At 38.8% G+C, this 11,556-nt stretch overlaps 1 long non-coding RNA gene across 1 annotated transcript; it reads right to left on the bottom strand.

Moving 5' to 3' along the window:
- Positions 1-1,998: 1,998 nt before the first annotated feature.
- On the bottom strand, positions 1,999-3,616 carry LOC116863475. Its single transcript, XR_004381830.1, has 2 exons — positions 3,327-3,616; positions 1,999-2,543 (listed from the first exon to the last, which is right to left on the bottom strand). It is a non-coding gene; the product is annotated as an uncharacterized LOC116863475 (long non-coding RNA).
- Positions 3,617-11,556: the final 7,940 nt, after the last annotated feature.

The raw sequence follows: 11,556 nt of genomic DNA, 5'->3' as shown, positions 1-11,556 counted from the left end.
TTGAATAAATTTACTGGGAGATTAAAAACCAGTTCAAAACTGGATAATCAGTTTTAAAATAATTTTGAATTCTTGGGGCACCTGGGTGGCTCAGTCAGTTAAGTGTCTGCCTTTGGCTCAGGTCATGATCTCAGGGTCCTGGGATTGAGTCCCCCCACACTGGGCTCCCTGCTCAGTGAGGAGCCTGCTTCTCTATCTCAAATAATAAATAAAATAAATAAAATCTTTAAAATTTTAAAAATTCTTTTCTGAATCAAATTTTTTAATGAAATCACATTAACTGAAATAATTCAACTACCATATTAAAATTAGATAAAGTAATCTTAAATCACTTAAGTTCTCCTTTAACAGATCCCCAAGTATTCTTAAACAAAGGTATTTATGCTCCCCAACTATTTTCAGTTCTTTTGGGTCCCTCTCCCCACCTGCACGCACTCACTTTGCATCAGGTTAACAGACTGATGGATTAAGGTAACTCACAGCAAAGAGGGAATGATTTGGTAAAGTATGGAATTTTAGAATGTACTAAAGAGGAAGGGAAGGGAACAGACATTTGCTGTGCATCTACTATATATAGTTGGCACACTCCTTTCCTATTTTTCAAGAAAGCCATTTAAGTCAGGCTTCAGTTTTAGAATTTTATAGATGGGGACATAGAATGACAAGGCTATAAAAGTTGCCCCAGTCCCAGAATTAGTCAGTGGCATAATGCCAAGATTCTGAGGCAGGCCAGAGTGACTCCAAAGCCAGTGCTCTGTGCCTCACCCCTCTCAGATGTCTCTTCCTGAAGGAATTAACCCAGGGTATATCTGTGGTGACTAGCCTAGGCCCGGATTGTCTCAGGCTGTCCCATGACAGAGCAGGGTAAAAACCTGGTATCCCATCACTCCTCTCCCTTACTCTAGAGTCCTTTAGTCAGTTTAACACAGTCATTATATGCACATAAACAACCGTCCTACTTTTCAGCTCCCCCCTTACCACTTTCTAATTTCTAAGAATTTTTTTTTGACAGACACACATGTGTGTTGGCGGCAGCGGGGGTGGGGGGTTGGAAGGAGGAAGAAGAGAGAGGGAGAGGGAGTGAAAGAATCCTAAGCAGGCTCATCTCACAACCCTGAGATCATGACCTGAGCTGAAATCAAAAGTCAGACACTTAACCATCTGAGCCACCCAGGTGCCCCGCCACCTTCTAATTTTCAATGATGGCTAATATCATTAAGAATCAAACTATGATGTAGTTTCATGGAATCATTTCAAAGATGACTGACTCAAACAAGAGTGAAGTTATATATATATATGTGTGTGTGTGTGTGTGTGTGTGTATATATGTATATATATGTATATATATATATATATTTTTTTTTTTTTTTTAAAGTAAGCTCTATGCCCAACACAGGGTTTGAACTCACAACCCCCAGAAATTAAGAGTTGCATGCTCTACTGACTGAGCCAGCCAGGCACCCCTGAAATTAAATATTTTGAGGAATCTTAAGTAAAACTCCAAGTATACATTATACTCTATCCAACATGTCATAGACATAAAATCACTTTAAATTAGTAATTCAGAAAATCTCTCTAAATCATTGTAACTTCTTGAACTTGCTTTGTTAACAGTTGACTATCTTTTATAATCTTCCTGTGCAAATCAGTAGTTTAACTTCTGATTAACTTGCTGGGATTATACTTAAAAGAAAATCCAAAGAATACATAACATGTCAAAAACACTCCAACTGTAAGCCCCCCCTTCCATCAAGATCAGTTAGTTTTTGTTAGAGCATACTAAATATCTGGTTTTCCCTCCCCAACTATTACTTCATGGGCTTGAAGGAGTGAAAACAGAAACTTTCTGTAAATACAGACAGCTTTTTATTATAAAATAATTACATAAGGCATGGCTTAGCATCTTTAAGTCTGCAAATCACCAAATTCAAATTGCCACAAATAATCTACCACCTTAAGGTATTATAATGGATCTTTCTTACTTTTTTTTTTTTTTTTGATGGTGGATTATTTCTCTAGGGTATGAATATTAATAATTATATAGAGATAGAAAAATTATATAAATATTGTTATGTACATATCAGAATGAAAAATAATGCTTCTCACAAGTGCTCATTTGTTCAGAATTCAATCAGTTCCACTTACCTTAAATCAGGAGACCTCTACTCATCAGGGATAAATAGGAGGCAGGACCCAATGTGATTAATGGTATAGAAAAGCACAAGACTACTAAATCCAGAACATTGTTTCCTCTACAGGAAATGGTACATGCAGGGTGAGAAGAGAGATATAAATGCATCCATAATGCTCAAATACCTATCAGCAATAACATGCACAGAATAAAGTAAATCTACAGAGAAACAAATAAAACTAACAAAACCAAACAGACTGCAAAGCCAGAGTACCTTTTCTTAAGATCATCAGTCTTCTGTCCCATGAAACGGTCAGTTCCTTCATCAAATTGAATTTGATGCACTGGTCTTGTACTAACTCTACCTGTGGCAGATTTGGCAACTTTCATATCTGATATTATGTTACTGACACTGAAATAAGAAAAAGGTCAAGTGTATTAGAAACTGTAGCTACAGGACAGTAATAAACTTTCTTATGCACGAGATTCCTATTATTTAATTCATATTTCACTTCCATGCACTATAACAGCACAAAGCATTATGTTTAAATGAAAGATTATATGTCACATGTTAATTCACATCCCACAGACCACTAAGATTTATATTTCTTTTTGAAATACAACTTTTGAAGGTATTCTTCAGAAATGTTCATTTAAAACATAAAAGTGTCACTTTGATGTGACACTATTAAAAAAAGTGTCACTTATGAAACAGTATCAGACATCTGAAGTAGTATATCAACTTCAAACCTGGTGTAAAATAATGAGATGAGAGGCAGAGTGAGGAGGTGTCTGCTAAAACATAAGGATAAGAGTAAAAGTGAAGGAAACAGGCCTGAAGATGATCATACTGTACATAAGACCAGCAAATTATTTAACAGGAAAAAATTAATATTCTCAGAGAAACTGTCTTATTCTTTTACTTGTTTTTAATCACAATACTGAATTTATCATTTCTTTTTCAGGAACAAGGAATCGTGTAACTTTGCGAAAGAAAAATTTTAACCATTCCATTGATCTTTGAAAGACTGCAATCTTACTTAACATGTCAGTTTAAAAAAAAATTACTAATATTCCACCTATGAGAAATATTTAACGTATAAATTGATATACTGTGCACATTACTCACCAGTCACATGAAAAGAATCTATTTTGAAAAACCAGCATTACCGACAGAACTATTTGATTCACTAACCTAATTTTAGTTCTTTCTCCATCTTTCTGTGCCTTTGAGACTTCCTCATGCTGCTGGAGTTGCCTGAGCAGCTCTGACTTGGTTGTCTGCTTATCAAAAGGGAGAAAATCTGCAACAGCAGATGCCGCTGCTTCCAACTCAGAACTCACGGACTTGGTTCTAACAAAGAAAATGAAAAACAAGAAAAAAAAAAAAAAGGCATTACCTATTATGCCGTTAGTTTAGTGGAAAGTAAAATGATTCTTTTCCAGAGAAAACTTTTTTTGTCATCAAAAAATCCATTTCTGACAAAATCAATTATTTTTAAATATTTGGCTTTTTTTTTTTTAAAGAATTTATTTATTTATTTGACAGACAGAGATCACAAGCAGGCAGAGAGGCAGGCAGAGAGAGAGGAGGAAGCAGGCTCCCTGCCGAGCAGAGATCCCGATGCGCGGCTCGATCCCAGGGCCCTGGGATCATGACCTGAGCCGAAGGCAGCGGCTTAACCCACTGAGCCACCCAGGCGCCCCTATTTGGCTTTTTTTAAAGTAGGCACCACACCCAGCCTGGGGCTCAAACTCACAACCCTGAGAGTCAAGATCAAGAGTCACATGCTCAATCCACAGAGCCACCCAGGCGCCCTAGGTATTACTTTTCTGTTTTTAAGATTTTGTTGATTTATTTGACAGAAAGATACAGCAAGAGACGGAACACAGTTAGGAGTAGTGGGAGAGGGAGAAGCAGGCTTCCCGCCAAGCAAGGAGCCCGATGAAGGGCTAGATCCCAGGATGCTTGGATCAGAACCTGAGCCGAAGGCAGACACCTAATGACTGAGTCACCCAGGCGCCCCAGGATTGGTTTTATAAACTTTAAAATGTCAAAAGTTGAAGGTAATGGATACTTGTTGAAGCACAATACTAACTCAGAACAACACATTAAAGTAATATATTAAAGTATAAATTAAGCACAATACTAACTCAGAATATATTAAATTAAATATGTATTTTATATATATTATATATTTATGTAATGGTTAAAGTAGAGAAGTGAGAAAAAAAGAGTGGCTAGGTTATAGTTTACTGGATTTTTAGATGCCAATTTATTTCAGAAATTATATATATTGCAAGCCAATATTAAAGTAGCTAAATCTACTCACGTATCATGATAAATCCGTATGATGGAATAGTACTCAGCTCATGCTATTAACATGAATGAAACAATGAAAAGTTGGATTTAAAAAAAGGATGCTCTGTAATATTCCATTTATACAACTTCTAGAACAGGCAAAATTAACCTACAGTGAAAAAAATCAGCATAGTGATTGCCTCAGGACGGAAGGCTACTGACGGGAAGAAGGAAATGAGAAATGCTCTGTGTCTTGATAAGCACGTGGGCGATGTGGGAGACATGGGCCTATGGATTTGCCAAAATCCTACAGCTAAGATGTGTATGCTTCAGATTATGTAAATTTTACCTGGGAAAAAAAGAACCATAAATCATTATCATGATCTAGGAGGAGATGGAAAATAGGTGAAGATATAGACGACACAAGAGTGGCAAAAATCTTGCTTACTGAAACTGTGTGACAAGTACAAGGGGTTCATTACATGATTTTATGTTTTAAACTTTCCATAAGAAAAAGCTTTAAACAAAGCTCTTCCTCAGTAAATTAGGATAAGTTAATGGGAAAATGTGCCAGACATAAAAAGATGTTGTCTACATTATTACATATTAACTCACTAAGAACTGCTCTCTCAGTGAGTGGGATCCAAGTTAATGTTTTACTTTCTACATAATGATCGGTTGTCTAATATGTAATTCAAAATTCCCAAATCTCCAAGTTACTGGATAAAGATTTAAGGACTTCACCTAAGATATGAAAACTCTAAAATCCGACTATGTCAAGGAAGAAAAACAGAATAAAAAAGAGAATATTACAATTAATATTACTATTAGTTAAAAAGAAATGAGCTACTTACAAAACTGTTACCTATGAATAAGGTCTGAACTTTATCCCAAATCACTTTCCTAAACTACTTGAGAGGTTTGTTTTCAAATTTTAATATACATATTTGTTCAGAGTGTACAAAGAATATAAATGAATATTCATTTTCTAGAACCATGCATTTTATCACAATAGTGTTCTTTATAATCATAGTTTCTGGTTTTATAATTTGAAATGCTCTAGTTAATAAAAATTGTCAGGGAGCTTCTATCATTGAAATAAGATGATCTTTACATACTGAGATCCTTCTACCCAGATTTTTAACAAGAGAACTTGCTAAAATAACAACCTGTTCTATCCTCTAACTCAGACTATTGCATGAAAACATACTTTATACCATTCTGTACTTCCTCAATTTATTTAAAATGAATTGTATGACATATACAATTTCAGAAAAGAAATTCTTGTAAGGAGTAGGATCCTATTAAGGGGACACAAAAATTACCACAATTTCTGGCAATCTGATGATACTTTTTCAATAGCCTAAGCAGCACCTGGCTAGCTCAGTCAGTTCAGTGCCCAGCTCTTGATTTTGGCTCAGTCCTGATCTCAGGGTTTTGAGAAGGAGCCCCAGGGCATGCTCATTCTCTCTCACCCTCTGCCCCGCCCCAACTCACACTCCCACCTGGAAAAAAAAAAAAAGTCCCAAACATATGCAAATCCTTTTACCTAGAAATTCCACTTCCAGGAGTATTTGTTTAAAGAAAACAAGCAGATACATACATGGAATTTGAGGGATACTACACACTCCAAATTCAAGGCCTAAGCAGTTCTATCCCTAGTACCTGAAAGCAAATCATCTTTCAGATGTCTGCATGGCTTTATGCATAACTTTAATTCAGGCCCTTTTTTTTTTTTTAAAGATAGATTTATTTATTTATTTATTTATTTGACAGAGATTACAAGTAGGCAGAGAGGCAGGCAGAGAGGGAGAGAGGAGGAAGCAGGCTCACCGCCGAGCAGAGAGCCCGATGCGGGGTTCGATCCCAGGACCCTGAGATCATGACCTGAGCTGAAGGCAGAGGCTTTAAACCACTGAGCCACCCAGGCACCCCTCAGGCCTTTTTTTTTTTGAGAGAGAGAGAGCAAGCACATGAAGGGGGTGAGAAGCAGAGGGAGGAGGAAGAGAATCTCAAGCAGGCTCCATGCTCAGTGCAGAGCCTGATGCAGAGCTCTGTCTTACAACCCCAAGATCATGACCTGAGCTGAAATCAAGAGCCAGTCGCTCAGCCAACTGAGCCACTCAGGATCCCCAATATTTCAGGCCTTTGCTGAATCATTATTCTCCCACGATCCCTTTTAAAAAATAGCCCCTCTCCAGCCTATCTTATTTTTCTTCACGTTTCATCACCTGACATATTGTGTGTCTATGTGGTGTGAGTATATATACTCTCTCCCACCCCGACTCCCCCACTATACCGTAAGGAGCAGAGACTTTTTTTTTTGGAGACTGTTTTGTTCACTCTTCTCCTCCATCCCCTTGGACACTGCCTGAGATATAATGATAATCTAAAGCTGTTGAATGAAGTTCATCATAGCATTATTTTATACCAATGAAAAACTAGAATAATCTATATTTCAATTCGTGGATTCATTAATTAATAAGTAACTGAAACCTTACTGGATGATCAGAGCAGATAGCTGCTTAGTTAAGAGAAAAAGTACGAGCTAGAAATTTTGGTTATTGCTGTACTCACCAGGGGTCTTGTTAGGTTCCACAACCCATTCAGACTCACAAGACTAACACAAACATCTTTGGTCCAGTCTGTTCAGAAAGATAAAGGACAGAACCACAGCAGACTGGCAGGGCAGCCTCATGTGTCCCTTTTGGTGGCAATCCTTGCAGCACTCATGTGGATGACACCACACACACCATCCAAAAGTTAGGAGACCCACTTCATGCAGGTGCAGGAGCTGCTTCGCTTAGTGCCCCATGAGAACTGGTTCTCTCTTGTAACAAGGCCACAGTTTCCATGGTCCCCACAACGGACATGCAGTTACAAGAGCAACTGCGCAAGGAAGTCCTAGGTACATATGGTGAACAATAAGGTACCGATATTCTCCCAATCCAGATGTGATGACCCCTAAGGGTCAATTTCATCATGGTAATGTTCCCTTTAGTACAACAGACATCAACAGTTATCAGGTTAACAGGTGTGGCAGATTATATTTTTAGAAAATAGAGATAGTATTTCTGGTGCTACAAACTCTTCCAAAACCTTGCCATATTCCCATAGAGAGAGAGACTCCATGTTCCCTCCCCTTGAAACCAGAGCAAACTGTGACTGCCTCGATGAACACAATGATAGAGATGATGCACAGTGACTTGAAAGCCTAGGTCATGTAAGATGCCGCAGCTTTGGTTTGGCTCTCTTGACATGTCTGTCCCTGGAACTCAGCTAGCAGGTGATGGAGAGGCCTTGGCTCAGTGTTCTGGCAAAAAGCCCCAAATATAGTCGCAACCAGGAGCTAGCACCAGCCACTGGAAAGTACGTGAGCGAAACTTCCCCTTGCGCTGGCCCTCACTAGTGCAGAGTGGGGCCGACACGGCTACTTCCACCATGCTCTGCTCAAGCTATGGGATGGTTTGTTAGGCCACAACACGTAACTGGAAGATTTTGGTATCTAGAAGTTGGGTGCTACTGTAAGAAAAAACCTAAAATGTATGGGAAACCTTTGGGTATTAGGCAGTGGGTGGAAACAGGAAAAACCTTGAGGCAAGTATACATGAGAGACTAGGGCCTCAAAGAGACTTAGAGCCTGAGGGCCCTCAAAGCCGCTATGAGGGAGAACTTTAGGAAAATCAACATTATGGGAAGCTGCAGGAAAGGGGACTTCTGTTTAGCAATACTGTTGTTTGTAATAACATGGAAAACAGGAAATACACCCAGGGAATTGGGTAAGCCAGTCTAAGGAGACTTCCAATGTAGGAGGTGCCTCTTGGCTTCTTAGTTGCGGATGATAAAATTCAAGAACACAGAGATAAGAAAAAACTGTACCATATAAAGGAACCAAGATTTGCTGGAATCAAAAATAAAACATTTTTCCTTCTTAGCTCCTCCAGGAAGGAAATGATGCTAAAATTCAGAAATGGCTTCTGATACGATCTCACTGATTTGTGGAATTTAAGAAAGAAGGCTGAGGATCATAGGGGAAGAGAGGAAAAAATGAAACAAGATGAAACCAGAGAGGGAGACAAACCATAAGAGACTCTTAATCACAGGAAACAAAACTAAGGGGTGCTGGAGGAGAGGGGATGGAGGGATGGGGTTATTGGGTGATGGATACTGGGGAGGGCATGTGTTGTAATGAGCACTGGGTATTATATTAACACTGATGAATCATAGGCCTGTACCCCTGAAACAAATAGTATATTATCTGTTAATTAATTAAATTTAAATAAAATTTAAAAAATAAAAAAGATATAGCTTCTGAGCAGAGATCAAATTCAGTGCAGTGTCAGGAAAACACTGTTTAATGATAAAGCCATGGGTATCACCACAAAACCCCTTGTTAAAATCTTAGATTTTTTTTCAAAGATTTTATTTTTAAGTAATCTCTACACCCAACATGGGGCTCAAATTTACAACCCTGAGATCAAGAATTGTATGCTCGGGAAATTTTGGGTGGCTCAGACAGTTAATCATCTGCCTTCAACTCAGGTCACGATCCCACGGTCCTAGGATTGAGCCCATATGAACCCTGCATCAGGGTCCCTGCTCAACAGGGAGCCTGCTTCTCCCTCTCCTGATCCCCCTGCTTGTGCTCTCTCATTTTATCAAATAAATAAATAAAATCTTAAAAAAAAAAAATTTCATGCTTTACCAACTAAGCCAGAATTTCATGCTCTACCAACTAAGCCAGTCAGGTTCCCCAAGATCTTAGAAAGATTTAAAATGGTGCCTTAGGGGCGCCTGGGTGGCTCAGTGGGTTAAAGCCTCTGCCTTTGGCTCAGGTCATGATCTCGGGGTCCTGGGATCGAGCCCCACGTTGGGCTCTCTGCTCAGAGGGGAGCCTGCTTCCCCCTCTCTCTCTGCCTGCCTCTCTGCCTACTTGTGATATCTCTCTCTCTCTCTCTCTCTCTCTCTCTCTGTGTTAAATAAATAAATAAAATCTTAAAAAAAAAATGGTGCCTTAGGGAGCCTATGAACAGACAACAGGAATTCTAAGAAACTAATAGGTGTGGTCCCACATGCTTGCACAAGGAGCTCAATGCAGAATAGGACTTAGGTCTCAAACAATGACCTAAGGCACCCTGGAACACCATAGGGAAACACAGCCATCAGTAAGTGACCGTGCAAACTACTAAGTCAAGGTGGTTCCCAGTGTTAACATTAGACCACCGCATTCCTTTTGATGACATATTTTTGTGAAGATGCTTTTCTGGCAGTTGCTATGATAAAAAGCAAGTAGCCCCCCCCAAAATCAATATGAAACAGTATGAGTCTTATCCAGTATGAGTCCTAGGTTATACTATAAAAACAACACAAATTCTTTCTGGCTCACTTTCTCTTGAGACACTTGCCTTTGGAACCCAGATGCTACACAGTGAGAAAGCCCAGGCCGCACAGTCCTGCGCTAAGGTCTCAGCTAACAGCTCGCTTCAACTGTCAGAGCTATGAATGAGTAAACCTTTAACTGATTCCAGCCCCTGCACTTCCAAGTCTTCCAAGGGAGGAAAGCACAGAGCAGAGATTAGCCTTTTCCACTGTGTCCTGTCCAAACTGCTTGCCCCACAGAATCCATGAGCCTTAAAAATGGTTGTTTTATGCCACTAAATTTTGGTGTAATTGCTGTGCAGCCACAATAACTTTATCAACAACTATTTAATATATAATACAAATAAAAAACTAAAATCAGGTCATACATGGAGCCATGAGAGTCATCATGAATCAAAGATGACCAACCCAAATCTGTGCATCTGGGATCCCTTAAAAAAAAGGTGGGGAACAAAATCATTAGATACATTAAAAACAATTTTTTTTTTTAATTTGACAGACAGAGATCACAAGTAGGCAGAGAGGCAGGCAGAGAGAGACAGAGAAGCAGGCTCCCTGCTGAGCAGAGAGCCCGATGTGGGACTTGATCCCAGGACCCTGGGATCATGACCTGAGCCAAAGGCAGAGGCTTTAACCCACTGAGCCAACCAGGCACCCTAAAAACAATTTTTTAATTAAGTAAACTCTATGCCCAATGTAGGGTTCAAACTCAGGGCCTCAAGATCAAGCACTACATGTTCTGCTGACTAAGCCAGCCAAGGGCCCCTAAAAGATACATTTTTATTTTATTTTAAAAAAAGATTTATTTATCTAATTTAGAGAGAGAGAGCAAATGGGGGGAAGCAGAGGAAGAGGAACAAGCAGACTCCATGCTGAGCACACAGCCCGATGCGGGGCTTGATCTCACAACCCCTAGATCATGACCCTAGCCAAAACTAAGAGTCTGAGGCTCAACGAACCGCGCCACATGGGAACCCCCAAAAAATCAATTTTTAAAACAAATGTATCTCGTTCATCAATATTTTGACGTAGGACCAAAGCCCTTCTTTGAGCAGAAATTCCAACATGTATTTTTTGTATACGCACTGCACCACAGATCCTCCAAGAGTTCCAATTTTGGTTTCTTTAAAGTGGAAACTCAGATCAAGAACTTAAAAAAGCTTACAAAGCATTCTGAGTGCAGCATTTTCTTACATTTTTCTCCTTGTCTCATTCATACCTAATTGGAAAGGAATTTAAAAAAATTTTTTCTGAGTCTTTGCAAAATATTCAACTTATTTTAACCATTTCTATAATAAATAATTAAATTATATAATTGTAATAAAAAACCACAATGGGTCACAAACAGGTCTGGAAGCTTAAAAAAAAACCTCTTGATAAAGATAGATATATATATGTGCATGTGGGTGTCTATATCATCTAATTCTATATACTTTTACTATTTTTGTTTTATTTTGTTTCTAAAAAGGAGGAGGAAGATGGGGCACCTGGCTTGTTCAGTCAGTAAAGCATCTGACTCTTGATCTCAGGGTTGTGGGTTTGAAGTCCACATTGGGTACAGAGATTATTTAACAATGAATAAATAAATAGAGGAGAGGGGGTACCCATGACGGGCATACACTGAATTAGCTTATTCTCTACCACCCAATTATGCATTCCAAGGATGGTTTTGATACAATGCGATACAATACAGAAACCAATAAGTTTCATAAAAATATTAAGTCATTCTGGAAAGTAGAAATCT

This window comes from Lontra canadensis, unplaced genomic scaffold (genome assembly GCF_010015895.1).
Source record: "Lontra canadensis isolate GAN:19392208 unplaced genomic scaffold, GSC_riverotter_1.0 scaffold1301, whole genome shotgun sequence".
Taxonomy (NCBI): domain Eukaryota; kingdom Metazoa; phylum Chordata; class Mammalia; order Carnivora; family Mustelidae; genus Lontra; species Lontra canadensis.
This window is presented reverse-complemented; position numbering and strand designations above follow the sequence as displayed.